Here is a 16,594-nt window from a genome sequence, read left to right as displayed (position 1 = left end):
AAGCCGTTCTTGTTTTCCCAGGCGATGTGTCTTATTTCCTCAAACGAGACTAGCAGCTTCATTATTTCAATTACGAGATATCATTTATGTATCTTTGTTAATTAGGATATCAACTGTCAATTGCTTTCGTGACGTGTACCGTACACTCATAAAACGATAATCTCGAATGACATCGTTCTCTCCCTTGATTTGTTGAAAGCGGGAGGCCTTTTTGTGACACCGGTTCTTATGCGGTTAGTTGTCACACAAAGGTGCATTCCACAAGTCACATCGTTGAGCGTGTCAAGTGGTAGATTTCACCCTCGAAGCACCTTGCATATTTTTGCGGAAGCTTTTAGGCCCCCTAACCTAAACGGTATCATCTCATTTGGCCCGAGTCTGCATAAGGCCCAAGGGATCAGAACGCCCAAATGTTCATAAGACCCGAAAAGAAATTGGGCCTTTTGAGCATTTGGGTCAAATGAGCAGGGCAAGGTAAGGTGTCCAGAAGGCCGAAATGCCCAGAAGGCCAAAATAGTCATATAGCCCGAAAACCAGGAGGGAAGATTAGGAGTGTCCTAGATATTTTCTTTGCTCCTATGTACAATATTAAATGAATGCGCCAGAGGAGAAAAAGGTAACTGAACTAAAAATATTAATAAATGTGCTGAAATGAGGAAACAATTTTTCAAGCAAATAAGACATAGATGTGTTCAATATTTCGTTCGGTACATTTGGTAGGCTCTGTGCGTAATATTTTTATGGAACAACTTATCCGTTTGCCACATTAAAACCTTCTCTGGAATACTGCTATGACGCACAATGAGTACCGCTTTTTCTGCGAAGGTAACCAAGCCGGACACGGCGGTAGCGTAACAAGAAAAAATATTTCTGAAGGGGTTCAGGAGGAAATTTGCATAGGGGAGAAGGGTTTACTCCTCGTTTCCCTATCCCAACCGAGCTACCAAATGTACGATTTCGGGAGGGGTTTGAACGTAGCAAACCATGCCTACGCATGAGACCGTTTTTTCTGCTCTAACCCCTCGGGAACCATTTTTTCCGAGATCGTTTATTCCGTCACCAAATTTCGTAACTCGCACTGTTAAAAGTACCGTACTTTTCTGTGTATAAGCGCCGTTATATATAACAAAAAAAGTTATCTGAAGAAGCCCTGCGCAGGATGATGACGCGCATATGATGACATTAGATGACGCGCAGGACTTCTTCAGAAAAATTTTTTAAGCGTATAACGGCGCTTATACACAGAAAAATACGGTACTTTTATCAGTGCAAGTTTTGGGACCCTGAGGCAACAGAAGCCTTTCTTTCAGGTGAGGGAAGGTTGGGGCTGGCCTAGTTGAATGGGGAAGTACGCTTCTGTTGAACATGAGAGAACTGATGTTCTAAGGCTGGAACAACATAGAAGGGACAAATACATACAAGGCCTCAAGTTGCCTAAGAAATGAACGATGAAAGATGAAAGTCACTGAAAAGGCTAGCCAGCTGTAGGAGTCGAACCCACATCTTCTGGATTGCCAGTCCAGGGCTAAGCTAATAGGCCTTCTCAGCGACTTCCAGGGTGCGTCATCTGAAGGGACAAACCAGCCGCTCTCTCGCTTCTGTTGTTTGCGGTTCCATGACCTCACCGGTCAATCTGATGCCTTCCTGGTTTTCGGGCCATAGGACCATTTGGGCCTTCTGAGCATTAGAGCCTTCTGGACACCTTATCCTGCCCTGCTCATTTGACCCAAATGCTCAAAAGGCCCAATTTCTTTTCGGGTCTTATGAACATTTGGGCGTTCTGGTCATTTGGGCCTTATGCACACTCGGGCCATATGAGATATAACCGGACTAAACGTAGGTCTTACACACGAGACAGGGAGTTCCCTGCAAAAACAACAACAAGATGGAGGCGAAGAAAAAAATTATACGAAGAACATTGAGGTGAGGCGAGGGATATTTTCAGAATAAGATTGAGATTAGGTGAAATGAGAATTTTTTTCAGCAACGGGATTGATGTGAAGGGAGGTGAGGAAAATTGTTAGGAAGGAATCTGAGGTGATGTGAGGAGAAGCCTCTGCTGGTAAAACCTGAGGTGAGGGCAAAGATCTGTCCACCTCTCCAAGCGACTGGGCCAGACATAGCTTTCGTTATGAACAATTTGAGCCATTTCACCAACTGCTACAATCTATCCCACTGGACTGTCCTCTCTCCACCCGTCCACATCTGTACGTCGCTCATAGCCACAGTTGCTTCGCGGCGCTAACACGGAATTGAAAAAAAAATCCCACTGGAAAATGGCAAAACGAGTACTCTGATATCTGAGCGCAACTAAAAATGCCGGAATTACATACACTGCTTGTGATCTTCAGTAGTTGGTTATACGGATGCAAGCTGGAACGAACACGAAAGTGGGAAGTCTAGTAGTGCGTGGTGTCCATACAATATGGGAAGGTGCTATCAGTTGGAAGACAACAAGACGGCAACCGATAGCACTTTCAACATGTCAAGCCGAATCCCTCGTATTAACAGTGGGGATGAAAGATGGAAAATGGACAAAGTTGTTCTTGTGGGAACTTAGTGTGATCAAGCTGATTGCAAACCTCGTACACTACCTGCGATCAAAACTTATCCACCTAAAATACCATAAAATACCAGGATGAGATCGAAACCAGGGATTTAAGGTGTAGCAGCGTCGCCATCGACAGTATCTGCTCGACAATCCTTACGAGCGCGAATTCCGAGAGAGCGCCATCATTCAGTATTAAACATCTTCTGCCTTGAACAGTTGAAGTACGTCTGTCATTGAAAAAGCCAGACAGTGGCGGGGTTTGAACCACGCATTTCTCGATTACCGAAAGAGGGCCCTGACCAATTTGACTACGCTGGAAGAAGACCACGTAAATGAGAAGAAATGTAGAAGAGAGTGTCCCGTCAGTCAAATGAGACCCTTGGTAACCCGTCGGAAAGCAGATGCAAACGTGGTCGAACTGATCAAGGCGCTCTACCGGTAATGGAGAAATGCGTCGTTCAAGTCCCGTACCTCAACTGGTCATATTCCCAGGCAACTTCAGACTTCTTTTCTGTTTATCTGTTTGTATGTTCCAGCCTGAGAACAATTACTCTCCAACATGATCTTCTGTTTCTCTTGTAGCGCAGCTACAAATTGGTGACCTTACCTTACCTTACCTTAACTTACTAACTTACCTTACAGAGAAGAAAATGACAGAAGTGTCGGTCCACAAGGGGAATTCACAAACAAAAAGAAAAACGCTGGAGACTTCCTAAAATTTAGTAAGGTACAAGCTTTCGCGCACAGCCTGCGCTACTTCAAGTACAAGAAGTACTTAAGACAGCAATTCGTATGTATGACAAACTAGTCACGTGGCAAAACTGAGAGGAAAGAAACTGAGAGGGTGACAAAGACATAAACAATTGACCTCTAATATGCAGGTGTTAAGTACTTCTTGTACCTGAAGAAGCCAAGGCTCTGCGCGAAAGCTTGTACCTTATTAAATTTTAGGAAGTCTCCAGTGGTTTTCTTTTTGTTTGTAACTTACCTTATCTTAACTCAACTCAACTCAACTTAACTTAAACCTTAAACCTTGCTTATATTTTAGAATTTGCCGATGATATCCGCTATATTCCGGAGGAAGACAACTCCGCTGCTGATGACTTGTCACGCATGGACATTGCCGCTGTTTCACCCACTCTACCACGAATTCCAGTTGACTCCGTGTCATTGCGCCGACGCAAGAGTTGCGGGCACTGCGGGCCTGCCCGACCGGCAGCCTTTTGTTCCATGCGTGTCCCGCACCCTTATTGTCGTCTCTCTCTTATGTGCGACGTTTTCACGGGAACACCACGACCTTTCGTTCCTCGACCCTTCAGGCATGCAGATTTCAACGCCCTGCACAATCTGGCCCATCCTGAAATGCGAGCGACTAAGAAGTTCCTGCAAGATCGCTATATTTGGCCTGGGATCAATCGGGACGTTCGGAGCAGGACACGGTACTGCTTGGCATGTCAGCGTGCAAAGGTGCGCCGCCACACCATTACGCCCATTGGCCGCCACCCGACGTGCGCTTCGACAAAATCCACATTGGCCGCCGGCATCGGTAGCTCAGTCGGTAGCGTGTTAACTTGCTGAATTGAAGGTCGCGGGATCAATCCTGGCCGAGGACGGTAGGAAGGTGTAGCTCAGTCGGTACGTCGCTGGTCCTTAGCCCTGACGCCGCTCGCCAACACGACACGCATTCACTCGTGATCGTGCCTCACACTGACCCCAATTTCCAATGACTCAACATCTGTTTTGATTTGCAATTCCCGGCGTCGGGAACTTGGCGCCCCCATCGCCCGGCAGCAGCCGCAGTAGCCCTCTCCTGCACTCACGGTTGGGTCGCCGCAGGAGGGAGACCCGCACGTATAGCTGTGCGTGGCTTCCCGTGTCTGGGGAAAGGGGGATCCTGGTGGTTGAGCGGACCCGGAGGTTGTTTAGGACCCTTCGGGGCCCCTCCGGGAAAGCAACACACCGCTTTGGCCCCTGCTTCCCATAGACGGGTGGTCCTGGAAGGCCCGGCAGGACTATTCAGCTAGTCGCCATCTCCCCTTTCCTTACTTCCTCCTTTCATCTCCTCCTCCTCCCTCTCTTTCCTTACTCACCTTCTTTGGCGGCAAGGGTCAACCTTGGGCAGTTCTTTCAATCTCTCATTGAAGCTGCACTTGGGTATAGTGCAGAGACAAGTGTTAGGGTGCAGGGCACACTCCCTCAGTTGGGCTCGATGGTGGGCGACACATCTGCTGCACTGAACATACCTGTATCTTTTTATGGATAATATCAACTCCAAAAGAACTGATCGGCACCTAAAACGGAGCCGCACCGAGGAAAGACCATTGAATTTTCTTGATATAAGTTGTCCAGAACCTTGGTTTGCCAAGTTCCTGATTATCCACTCGGATAATGAAACAAAACCTGTGTCTAAAGTATCTCCATTTACAGTCGCAAAGTCACTTGAACAGGTGATAGGAAAGGCTTTTCAGGCAAAGAAATTGAGTACAGGGGACATCCAGGTCGAAGTGAACAACAAGAAACAAAGTACAGCACTCTTGTCGCTAAAGAATATTGGAGAGATGCCGGTAACCATTACAGAACACCGTACACTGAACACTGTTAAAGGAGTCATTTCAGAAGATGAGCTAATCGAGTGCACTGAATCAGAGGTTGAAGAAGGGTTGAAAGACCAAGGTGTTGTCTCCGCAAAACGAATAGTCATGCGAAGAGATGGCAAGGAAATTGCCACAAAACATATTGTCCTTTCTTTCAAACTGCACACACTTCCTTCAAGCATCAAAGCCGGTTATGTGAACTGTCATGTAAGACCATTTATCCCTAATCCTCGCCGTTGTTTCAAGTGCCAGCGTTTTGGCCACAGCTCTCAAGTGTGTCGAGGACACCTGGTGTGTCCCAAATGTGCAGGAAAAGAACACGCTCCTGACTCATGCACTAATGACTTCCATTGCGCGAACTGTGACGGTGGCCACCCAGTATATTCTCGGGCCTGTCCACGTTGGAAAGAGGAAAAACAGATACTAAAAATCAAGACAGAACAGAACATATATTACAAAGCAGCGAGAGCACAGCTCGACTTTCACAAAAAAGGTAGCTTTTCCGACGTGGTGCGCAGGGGAGTGGCACCACTGAGGAAGTATGTGGAGACGCAGACCTGTTTTCCGGGTCCTGAGCCTCCACTCGACACTCCCCAACAGAAAGCTGGAGACACTCAGGTGTCCCCTGCTATAACGGAGGCCAGCCGTCCAACTGGCCACAAAGAAGCCGCCACGGCCTGCTCAAAGGTCGATGGCGTACAGTCGATTTGGGACGGGGGCGTAAAAGCCACCTCCCAAAAGGGCTTGCAAAGCATGGAGGTAGATGATGACGACAGAATGTCGCAAAAGTCATCATCAAGCCTCCCTGATATACAAGGTAAAGAAAAAAGGGAAAAAGGCAGAGGAAGAGGTTCAAAGACAGGCGAATCGCAGAAGCAACCCCTGCGAAGGGTTCAACCTCCCTAAATGGAACAAGTTTTTCTTAGTCGGCGTAACCAAGTGCTGCGCTCCCTTCTCCTTCTACTTGGAGTAGCCACTATTATGAGCCACTTCCTCCAGTGGAAGTGCCGCGGCTTGTTTTCAAACCTGGATGATGTTCATGATCTTTTCGATACTTACAATGCAGCATGCATTTGTCTCCAAGAAACTTACTTGAATAGAAGCGCCCCAACTCCTTTACGCAGACACAACATATTTCGAAAGGATCGAAATGATACAACTCGCGCATCCGGTGGTGTGGCGATTGTCACACGAGCATCTATTCCAGCCAAGGCAGTTAATCTCGCTACAGATTTGGAGGCTGTCGCGGTGCAGGTGTGCCTCGACAGAATAGTCACCATTTGCTCCATTTATCTGCCACCAACAGCAATCATTACAGAAAAGGACATGCAAGATTTATGCAGCCAACTACCAACCCCTTTCATTCTCTTAGGCGATTTTAATGCGCACAATCCCCTCTGGGGTAGTACAAGGACTGATTGTCGGGGCAAGATGTTAGAGAAATTTTTGCTCTCATCATCCATCTGTCTTTTGAATACAGGGGCACCTACGTATGTACACTCCGCTACACAGTCTTTCTCGGCATTAGATCTGTCTCTCTGTAGTCCATCTCCTTTCAATGTTTTAGAATGGGCAGTGCAAGAAAATCCATTGGGAAGTGATCACTTTCCAGTAGTATTGAAGTATATGCCTCAAGTAGATATCTTGACAACGTGCCCCCCTAGGTGGAAACTTCATGAAGCCGATTGGAACACTTTTTCTGATAAATGCAACCTCTCTTTAATCCCTGTTACTAGGATGACGACTGACGAAGCAAACCGTGTCATTACCAATGTCATCCTAGACGCAGCAACACAATGTATTCCCGTAACTTCCGGTCGTTTGCCAAAGCGACCGAAACCTTGGTGGAACAAGGAGTGCGGAGAAACACGAAAAGCCCAAAATCGTGCGTGGGGTAGATTTCGAAGATACCCAACGAGTGAAAACCTTCTTCTCTTTAAAAAGGCGAGAGCCAAGGCCAGGTGGACGCGCAAGCAAGCAAAGCGGTCCTCTTGGCGCAGTTTTGTGTCCTCCCTATCTTCCTACTCACCTTCTAAACTTATTTGGGATCGACTTCATAAGATCAGAGGTGTAAACATGAGCCGTGCTACCCCTCTTTTAGTAGTTAATGGTCAGCCATGTCAAGGCTTACAGGAACAAGCCGATGCTCTCGGTGAGCATTTTGAAAGCGTTTCTTCTTCCTCTAACTACACCAATGAGTTCCGTAAAATTAAGCGTAGTGCAGAGAAGAAGAAAATTTCAATGCATTGTGGAGACAGTCTGATGTATAATCAGCCTTTCACCAAAGTAGAACTTAATCGTTCCTTAGAGCTTCACCAGGCCCAGACAGGGTGATGTACTCCATGCTGAGCCATCTGTCTGAGGCATCCAAAGATGTTTTACTCCAATTTTTTAACCAGGTTTGGGTCCAGTGTCTATTACCCTCAGCGTGGAAAATTTCTACTGTAATTCCTTTGTTAAAACCAGGAAAGGAACCTTCAAGCCCGGCCAGTTATCGACCCATCGCTCTCACCAGCTGCATCGGCAAAACGTTTGAGCGTATGGTCAATGCTCGGCTGGTCCATTTCCTAGAGGAGAACAAATGTCTTTCTCAACTGCAGTGTGGTTTTCGCGCGGGTTGTTCCACAACTGACCACCTCGTACGAGCAGACACAATGATCCGTGAAGCTTTCGTCCGTAGACAGCACTGCCTGTCGGTGTTCTTCGATCTTGAAAAGGCGTATGACACCGCTTGGCGGTATGGTATCCTACAAGACATGTACTCTTTTGGAATCAGGGGACGCCTTCTTAGGTGTATAACAAACTTCCTCCAAAACAGGACATTTCGAGTACGGCTTGGAACAACACTCTCCCGTCCTTTCATCCAAGAAAACGGGGTGCCGCAGGGATGCGTCCTTAGCGTCACTCTGTTTCTGGTGAAAATCAATTCAGTAACTAGCATAATCCCACCTACCATGTCTTATTCATTATATGTGGATGACATTCAGGTTTCTTTCTCTTCCACGAATCTAGCAACATGTGAGCGACAGGTGCAACTAACTCTAAATAAGCTTACAAAATGGTCCCGTGAGAATGGATTCAAGTTCTCACATGAGAAAACGGTATGCGTTCACTTCTCGAGGGTCAGAGGACTGTTTTCTCCACCTACTCTTAAGCTGACCGGACAGAACCTCACTATTAAAAGCGAACACAAATTTCTTGGGGTCATCCTTGACAGCAAACTGACATTCTTATCACACATCAAGAACCTTAAAACTAAATGCATTAAGTCCCTAAACCTTTTGAAAGTGCTGTCCCACAAATCTTGGGGGGCCGATCGTGACACTCTACATAGGATCTATGTGTCCACAGTTCGGTCTAGACTGGACTATGGATGTGTTGTTTTTGGGTCTGCTCGGAAATCTGTCCTGAAGATATTAGACCCAGTGCATCACCAGGGACTGCGTCTGATAACTTGTGCTTTCCGCACGTCGCCAGTGGAAAGCCTCTATGTTGAGAGCAATGAATGGTCGCTCGAAAGAAGAAGATTTTACTTATCTGTCTTATATTCTTCGAGGGTAAAAGGGTATCCCAATAACCCAGCCATTTCCTCTGTTGAAGGCACACGCTTCAAGCAGCTCTTTCTTAATAAGCCCAGCGTTATTCCCCCATTTAGCATGCGTGTTCTTCAGGGATGTGAGGATTACAATTTCCCACATAATGATTTCACCGTAGTGCAGGCTAGCCCACGGGTCCCGCCCTGGCAATCTCCTCCATGTTTTAATCGTTCCCTGTCTATGTTCAAGAAACATGACACACCACCTGTTGTGCTCCAGCAGGAGTTTGAGTCCCTTAAAGAGAGTCTTGGGCAACACAGAGCTTTTTACACTGACGGTTCCAAAACACGCACCTCAGTCTCATGCGCAATGGTAACCGATGGACGCACACAGTCATATCGTCTACCTCACATGCTCTCAGTTTTTAATGCCGAAGTATACGGAATAATCCTCGCACTGAACTTCATCTTAGAAAGTCACACCAAGTCGTCAGTCATTTACACAGATTCTCTGAGCTCTTTTCAAGCAATAGGCAACATAGTGATGTCCAAAAACCTCCTTGTGCAGAAGGCACAGTGCCTTGCTGCTAAGGTAATAAAAAAGAGCCTATCTTTGACATTCTGCTGGGTACCCAGTCATGTGGGTATAGCCGGGAATGAACTCGCTGATGCAGCTGCTACAGCTGCTCTTTCATCTGAGGTCAGTCGTTTTGATGTACCCTTTCAAGATCTCCGACCTACACTTATGAGGGTCATAAATAACAAATGGCAACAGCACTGGAATACACTGCGCAGCAACAAACTTCATCTAGTTAAGCCCACCATTGTAAAACGGACAGAAATTTTTAACAGTCGTCTTCATGAAGTTGTTTTTGCCAGGCTGAGGATTGGGCACACGCATTTGACCCACAGCCACCTCCTCCGCAATGAAGAGGCTCCGCATTGCATGCAATGCAACGAGACGAAATCTGTCCTTCACATGCTGATTACATGTCCATCATACGATACACACAGACTTCACCATTTTCACGAGCTGTACACATACCATACACCTCTACATCCCTCCCTTTTGCTGGGGGATGAGGCTCTCTTACCATTTGAACGGGTTTTTAACTTCTTTCAAGACATTGGCATTTTAACTGCATTGTAGTTTTATTATTTGATTTTTATGTCATTTGGTACTGTAACTGTAAAGTCTTGTTTTAACTAAATCACTATACTTTTAACTTGTACTTTTATTACCATTGTCTTGGCGCATTATGGCCTTCGTCGCTTATGCGCCAGGAAAACCTGAATCATCATCATCATCATCATCATTTGCAATTCAAGATAAATAATCTTTATTTAATATTTAGTACATACCATTCTTTTAACGGTGGCCATAAAAGGACAGTGCCAGAGTGGCGGAAAAGGGATGGCTGGCAGTTTTCTTCTGAGGAGGGAACGTTGTGGTCCTCTGCTGGCTCCTGCTCTTGCACTTCGTCTTAGGTTAACCCAACGCTCTTCAAAGCAAATAATGACAACGGTTTTATATGTAAGGGGAAACACCTTGTACGTGAGGTAATTTTAACCGGTGCGTATTTGCAAAACGTTATGGCTGTCTAATTAAAATAGCGCACATATAAAACAATAGTGAGTGTCAGTAGACCACTGGAAACGTGGCTTCCGAAGTACCGTATCCAATCAACTGATAAGAACATGAGTCATGCACGCTGCCATTGGTCACGGTAGGTACGCTATACCTTCACGGTGATGTTATCAACGGTCTATTAACACTCTCTAACACTGTATTCCAGAATCTAGAACAATACGATGACATAGTGAGGCACTGCCTTGTGGAAAGCAAGGATGCCAAGAGGAATCGATATGCCGTGACATAGAACAAAAGGCTGAAACCTACCGGAAATGAGGTTCCCTCTGAGGGAGTGACAGCGGTGATGGAATATGAACTCAATTAGTCTGCTTCCGGATGCTCCTTGCGAACGAAAGATGTGTTGCAAGGTTCACTTGCCTGGTTCAACTACACTTAGCGTCATGTACCAATATTCAAGCTTGATTCCAGATCAATCCGAGCTGACGATTCGTTCTTCAAAGCCGGGATAATTCGTCTTCATCCGTCATTGTCCGTATAAGACTTGGGCACCAAAGTAAAGCGAAACCACATTTGTGTTTGTGACGTCAAAAGTGCAGCTTCTGCAGTAAGCTGGTCTAATCCCGTCCTACTTTTACCTCCTAGTTACAATGTCATCATGTTATGACCATGTAACAATTAACACTTATACCCTATTAACTAACTCATAACACTATCAACTAACTATTAACACTTATACTTTATTAACTAACTCATGACACTATTAACTAACTATTAACACTATTCCCCGCCATTTCTCCTGACGGTTCAGGGGATAATAAGGGTTCAGGGGATAGCATAGTATACTTGGCATCCTGTGTTAGTGTCGTCCTTCTGTGTGTGCTCAAACTCAGGCTTTCGCGCTATGGAGTTTGCCAACCAGCTCGCCTGCATCTACGAAATACAGGTCCGTCTCAAGGCAAGCGCGGGGCCCAGTGCTGTGAACCGATGTGAGGCCTGATAGAAAAATGATGGTAGCACGAGAAAAGGATGAAAAAGAACAGCATTATGACCAGAGTTCCGTTTATGACACAAAACATCAAATCACCAGCGACAATCGTACTTAAGCAGTACGATCCTTGTGAGGATAGCCTATCTCCACAAGGAAGACATAACGAGCTTCTTAGTGCTCAGAGGATGTGAACAATGTGCACAGGGACCACACAGATGGAACTGAATGCAGGGGCGTCGGAAGGAGGGGGGCAAGCCCCCCCCCTCCCCGAACTTTCGCTCTGAGGGCCCCGCCACCCCATTTTTCATCCGTACGTGTCGTCCGCAGAGTGAAAACGAAGACGTAGAAGTAAAAAGTAGAAGACGAAATTCACCCGAATAGGTACTATCCACCCCAGTAGTTTAGCCAGAAAAATGTTTCGGGAGGGGTTCTATGGGAACTTTATATGGGGGAGGAGGACTTCACCCTCGTTTCCCTCTCCAAAATGAACTCTCAAAGGTATGGTTTCGGCGCCGGTTTGAACCCCCCCCCCCCCCAACCCTTTTCTGGCTACGCCACAGATCCACCCAACTACTACCCTATCTGATACTGTATGTGTGGACCTGCTGCGCGAACAGTAACGACAAATTTAGTAGCCTTGCTTAGCCGATACAGGATGACGCAGAATTGCGCTCCAGCAAAGGACGACGCCTTGTCTTCGATCAACGCAGGGAAACTTTCGTGGCTAGAAAGGGAGGTAAACAACTGAAATAAATATTCTATTCAGAAAGGGAAACTCTTATCCTGCGCGAGGAGCCTTTAAAGAAGCATTGAGGTGACCTCCCTTTTTTTTTTCTCTCTCTCTCTGCGGTGTGTTTATTTCAGAATATATTTACATATATATAGGGTGCGTCACGTAAGACTTGACCAGAATATTATTAAATTCTGTATTGGTTTTTCTTTCGCCAAAGTTGTTGAACATATCTATTCCCGATGGGTGATACTCAAAGATGGTGGTGTATCAGTAATTAGCGCAGCCGTTAATCGACATTCATGATTAATCTTGATAATTAGTGAAAATAGGTTGACTCTGTAATTGTAATGTTGTAGAGCACAACCCTGAGGAGTCTACCCAGCAAGAATCGAAACTGCAGCGCCTTTCTGTGCTCTAGTAAAGATGCAAAATATTCGAGCGCTGCGCGGGTTTTGCGGCCACCTTCTCCTCTCCCCATCTCAGTGTCTCAACTGGCATCAGGCTGTTCCTCAAAGCATTGAACAGCCCGCTTTGTCCCCATGAGTGAGTGTGAGGGAGAACAGCAATTCCGTTCCTCAGCCTACGTTATCACGAAAATGCAGCCTTTCATTTTGTTCCCGTCATTATCTGGTTTGATCTGCTCAAAACCCCCAAGACACAGTTCGCGATTTCATCCGATAAGTGTCAGGCGATAAGACTGTCAATCCATAACTTCCAAAATCCACGCAGGTAGCAAATATAAAATCACTGGTTTGGCTACTCGATAAGAGTGTACGTTCTACCACTTTTTAACGAAACAAAAATAACGATATCGACCAGGACGCGGGGGTGCCCCCCGCTTTGAGGAACAGCCTGATGTCAGTTGAGAAAGGTTGAGAGCGAGAGAGCGGTAGGAAAAAGCGGTAACATCTCATTACGGCCCGAGTCTCATTACGGCCGAAGTCTCATTACGGCCGAAAGTCTCATTACGGCCGAAAATCCTTTAATCCCCAAGTGTCTCGTTACGGCCAAAGTCTCAATACGGCCGAAGGTAGTCTCATTACGGCCGAAGATGTCTCATAACGGCCAAAAAGAAAAAAGAAGCATCCACCATAGTAGCTCTGTATATACTGTGTTTTATGCTTCCCAAAATGTGTCCGAGGCGGTGTGCCCCCAGGGGTTGTGTCACACACAATGGTTCATGCACACAATATTGCGACAGTGTTTCATGCATCCCTCGTGAAAAATGTTTTTATTGTCATATGTGTCACACGATATTTGTATGTGTTACGCCATTTTCTCTCAGTATTCAAGCAACATCCTACTCGTTGGTTCTGTGAGCAAACTGTGTGTGTGTGTGTGTTCAGCAAAGTGAGCATTGTCCACAAGGGAGCCCACTGGGAGCTCCAGGAGTCACATGACCATGACCATGATCTTCTCCCCCACTAGCGGCCTTCTACAATTTATGTCCACCTGAAATTTACAAAAAAGTACGTAAGCCACTGAACAAAATGACATATGCTCTTGTTTGATGATGACTATAAGACATATGCTGTCAAGCAGACTTTTTTTTCATATATTCGAAACATATTCAAGAATTATGGACAACAATGACAATTACGTCATAACAATGCAGCTGCATAGCCAGGAAACTATTTCAGGAGGTGTTTTATGAGGCTTGACATGGGGTGGAGGAGTCCCCCTCGTCAGTGCTTTATCCAGACCCCCCTAACTTTTTTGCCTGTGCACCCCCTACAGGGGGTGCCCTTGCGATTTCAGCTTCAGATATGTCTGTAATGATATGTTAAGCTGTAATGACGTAACTATTCCAACAATTTTTTCCAACACCCTTCTCGTGCTTGGGATTCTGGATAAACCACTACCCCTTGTTCATTTTCGTGGGGCACTACATTAGAGCTTATGCCATTGCACTGATGTCACAATGTTAAAAGTGTGTGTCACTCTGGGCATTCGGAATTCTTCTAAGCTACAATATGTAAATTCAGAATATCCGAAGGGTAAACATCAGATGTTACCTGCAGGCTTCATGCTGAAACGCGTGTACGCAAAACACTTCCGCCGTGGTGGGCGACGCCGTTAGTGTAATCATACACGCAAGACAATTGCGGGCACATGGAGTAGTGGCAGCAACCTGAAAACGATACATTTTCTTGTTACATATGAGTAATCAAAAATATACATTCCCACATGTTTCGTTTTGTCGTTTGTAGGAAGCGCTAGTAAGGGAACAGCACTTGGTTGGTCACATGCAAGCCACAATGCGAGAGGTGCCGATATTTCGATTACGCGATCAAAAATTAAAAGTCTAGAACCATGCACACTTCCCCTTGCAACTACTTCCCCAGCATCGTGAGACATGACACCCATGACATGACACCATGTATTCACGCATAGTGTAATGATATGCAGGAATGAAAAAGATGCCAACATACCTGTAATCCAGTGTCCCATAAGTTTGATTCGATTTTTTGGCAGCTACCATGAAGAGCAAATGCACGATTCACAAGTTTCGTTTCGCCATTTTCATTGTTGATTTCGCAAACGTCGAGTAATCCCACGTGACCTCCTTTGGATCAGTGAAAAGTGAAAATTACTCGCGTCATGAACATATATGTTCATCTCAGCGCAAATCACGTTTTGCATGCTATAGAAGGAGGGGGGATCAATACTCTTCCTTTCGTGTTTTGATATCTTGTTGTTTTGCTACTCTCACTTCGGCGTTCGGATGGTGTCTGGCAACGTTGGGTACCTCGTTTCTTGTGTGTGTGAGCGAGTGGTTGCTGTTTACGATGTGTTCATATATCGCTTTGTAGTGCTGTAATGTGCAAATTAGCGGACTTTATAGCGGCTCTCTATTTTCCGTCGTTGTCTTTCGAGCAGCGCCTGTTGTTCCGGTAAAAATCGAGTTGAATGAATCGCCACAGCCCCAACGTATATCGCGCAGTGTTGACCAAGACCAAGTCAAGCAGGAATTCTGGTGAGTAATGCTTTCGTAGATTGCCTGTCTTAGTAGTGTGCTGTCCACACATAGTTGGATTCTCATAAGAGTAATTTAAATTAATCAAAACAGCTGAAGTGCCTGTAATAGATGTAACTCGGTATCCGTTCGTAGGTTTGCGCCGTTTCTAGTTGGTTGCGCGTTTAGGAACAACAAATTTATTCGAAGACGATAAGATACCGATAATGCATCACCGTACAGCAGCATTTACTCGTATCATTGTGAGCCATATTTCATTTGTTAAAATTTGTCGTCGTATTTCTTCAAAAATAAAAGCGCAAGTCGGCGTACTTGAATTGATCTCCAAGAAATGCTTACGTCGAACATCTGCAAATGTTGTACTTACGTGCCTTCGCGCACCATAGTAGGCACAAAGCATATCTGATTAGAATAAATACTTCAAGAGGAAGTCATTCAAATACACTGTTATTTATAGCTGGTTTTCCATTCCAGGCATGGTATGTGGCTGCACGAAAGATTCCGAAAAAGAAAAACAACAACATGGCTAATAGGATGTTGCTGCCCAGGGAGTCCTGGCGAAGAGGTGAGCTGTTAAGATCATCATAAGGTTCTGTTGTGAAGTGAGAAATTTTGTAGTAGTGCACGAATGTTAATTCGTGCACTACTTTTATAAAAAAGAAACCAGAAATGGAAAGTTATGCATGCATCATTTCATGAATTGTAATGTATTACTATTTGATATTCACATGTTTCCATTAAGGGAATGAACTACTGAACCTATATTCATATCATGGTCATGCTCTGTGTTTACCTGGAAGTCACATTTTTAAGGCTTGTCATTCTTTTGTCTAAATGAATATTTATGTTAACCTTGTATGAAATAGCAGACGCGTATCAACACGTGTGCAGCTTATGCACATTAAAACGAGCCATGTAGAGACAAATGCTTGTTGTTGTTTTTTTTTAATATTCTAGCCTATTCATGGTTGCTCATCGCTTCTTGCAGGTTTACTCATTCCAGAAGCAAGAATTGTATCATTGTAAGGCGAATGGAAATAAACTGACATCGACTGAGATAGGTGTTCTGTCTTGGCCAGTGACTGTAGGATGGCTCCAAAAGCGTCACAACAAAGCCAATATTCATCTAGCTCTCTACAAGTAGCTAACTCCACATAGTAACCTGCTTCACAGCCTACACTACCTTGTGGGAGCACACATTACACAATATGTTGCATTGTGCTGTGGTATGATAACATACCGTTTGTCTCGCAATATGTGTATATAAATATGATAAGGGCCCTAAGGGCACAGTGCATGGCTTATACCCTGCTGAATATATATCCATACCTGGCTGCGACATTGCATATCAATGCAGGTTACAATACACATTTTGACATTTGGCCGTTATGAGACATCTTCGGCCGTAATGAGACTGCCTTCGGCCGTATTGAGACTTTGGCCGTAATGAGACACTTGGGGATTAAAGGATTATCGGCCGTATTGAGACTTTCGGCCGTATTGAGACATCGGCCGTAATGAGACTTCGGCCGTAATGAGATACAATCGAAAAAGCGGCCGCGGAACTCGCGCCCCCTCGAAAATAGTACATTTTTGCATATTTTTTACTAGGGCACAGAAAA

At 45.3% G+C, this 16,594-nt stretch overlaps 1 protein-coding gene and 1 long non-coding RNA gene across 2 annotated transcripts in view; both read left to right on the top strand.

The window, feature by feature from the left end:
- The window catches only part of LOC135391500 (ankyrin repeat and fibronectin type-III domain-containing protein 1-like), an 865,331-nt gene that overhangs the window by 182,029 nt on the left and 666,708 nt on the right, over positions 1 to 16,594 (top strand). The gene's annotated exons all lie outside the window — the stretch shown is intronic.
- LOC135393114 (uncharacterized) lies at positions 14,745 to 16,028 on the top strand. The gene is made up of 3 exons (XR_010422459.1): positions 14,745 to 14,972; positions 15,447 to 15,537; positions 15,961 to 16,028. It is a non-coding gene; the product is annotated as an uncharacterized LOC135393114 (long non-coding RNA).

This window comes from Ornithodoros turicata, chromosome 4 (assembly GCF_037126465.1).
Source record: "Ornithodoros turicata isolate Travis chromosome 4, ASM3712646v1, whole genome shotgun sequence".
NCBI lineage: Eukaryota > Metazoa > Arthropoda > Arachnida > Ixodida > Argasidae > Ornithodoros > Ornithodoros turicata.
The sequence above is the reverse complement of the archived record's forward strand: the minus strand, read 5'-3'. Positions and strand labels throughout refer to the sequence as shown.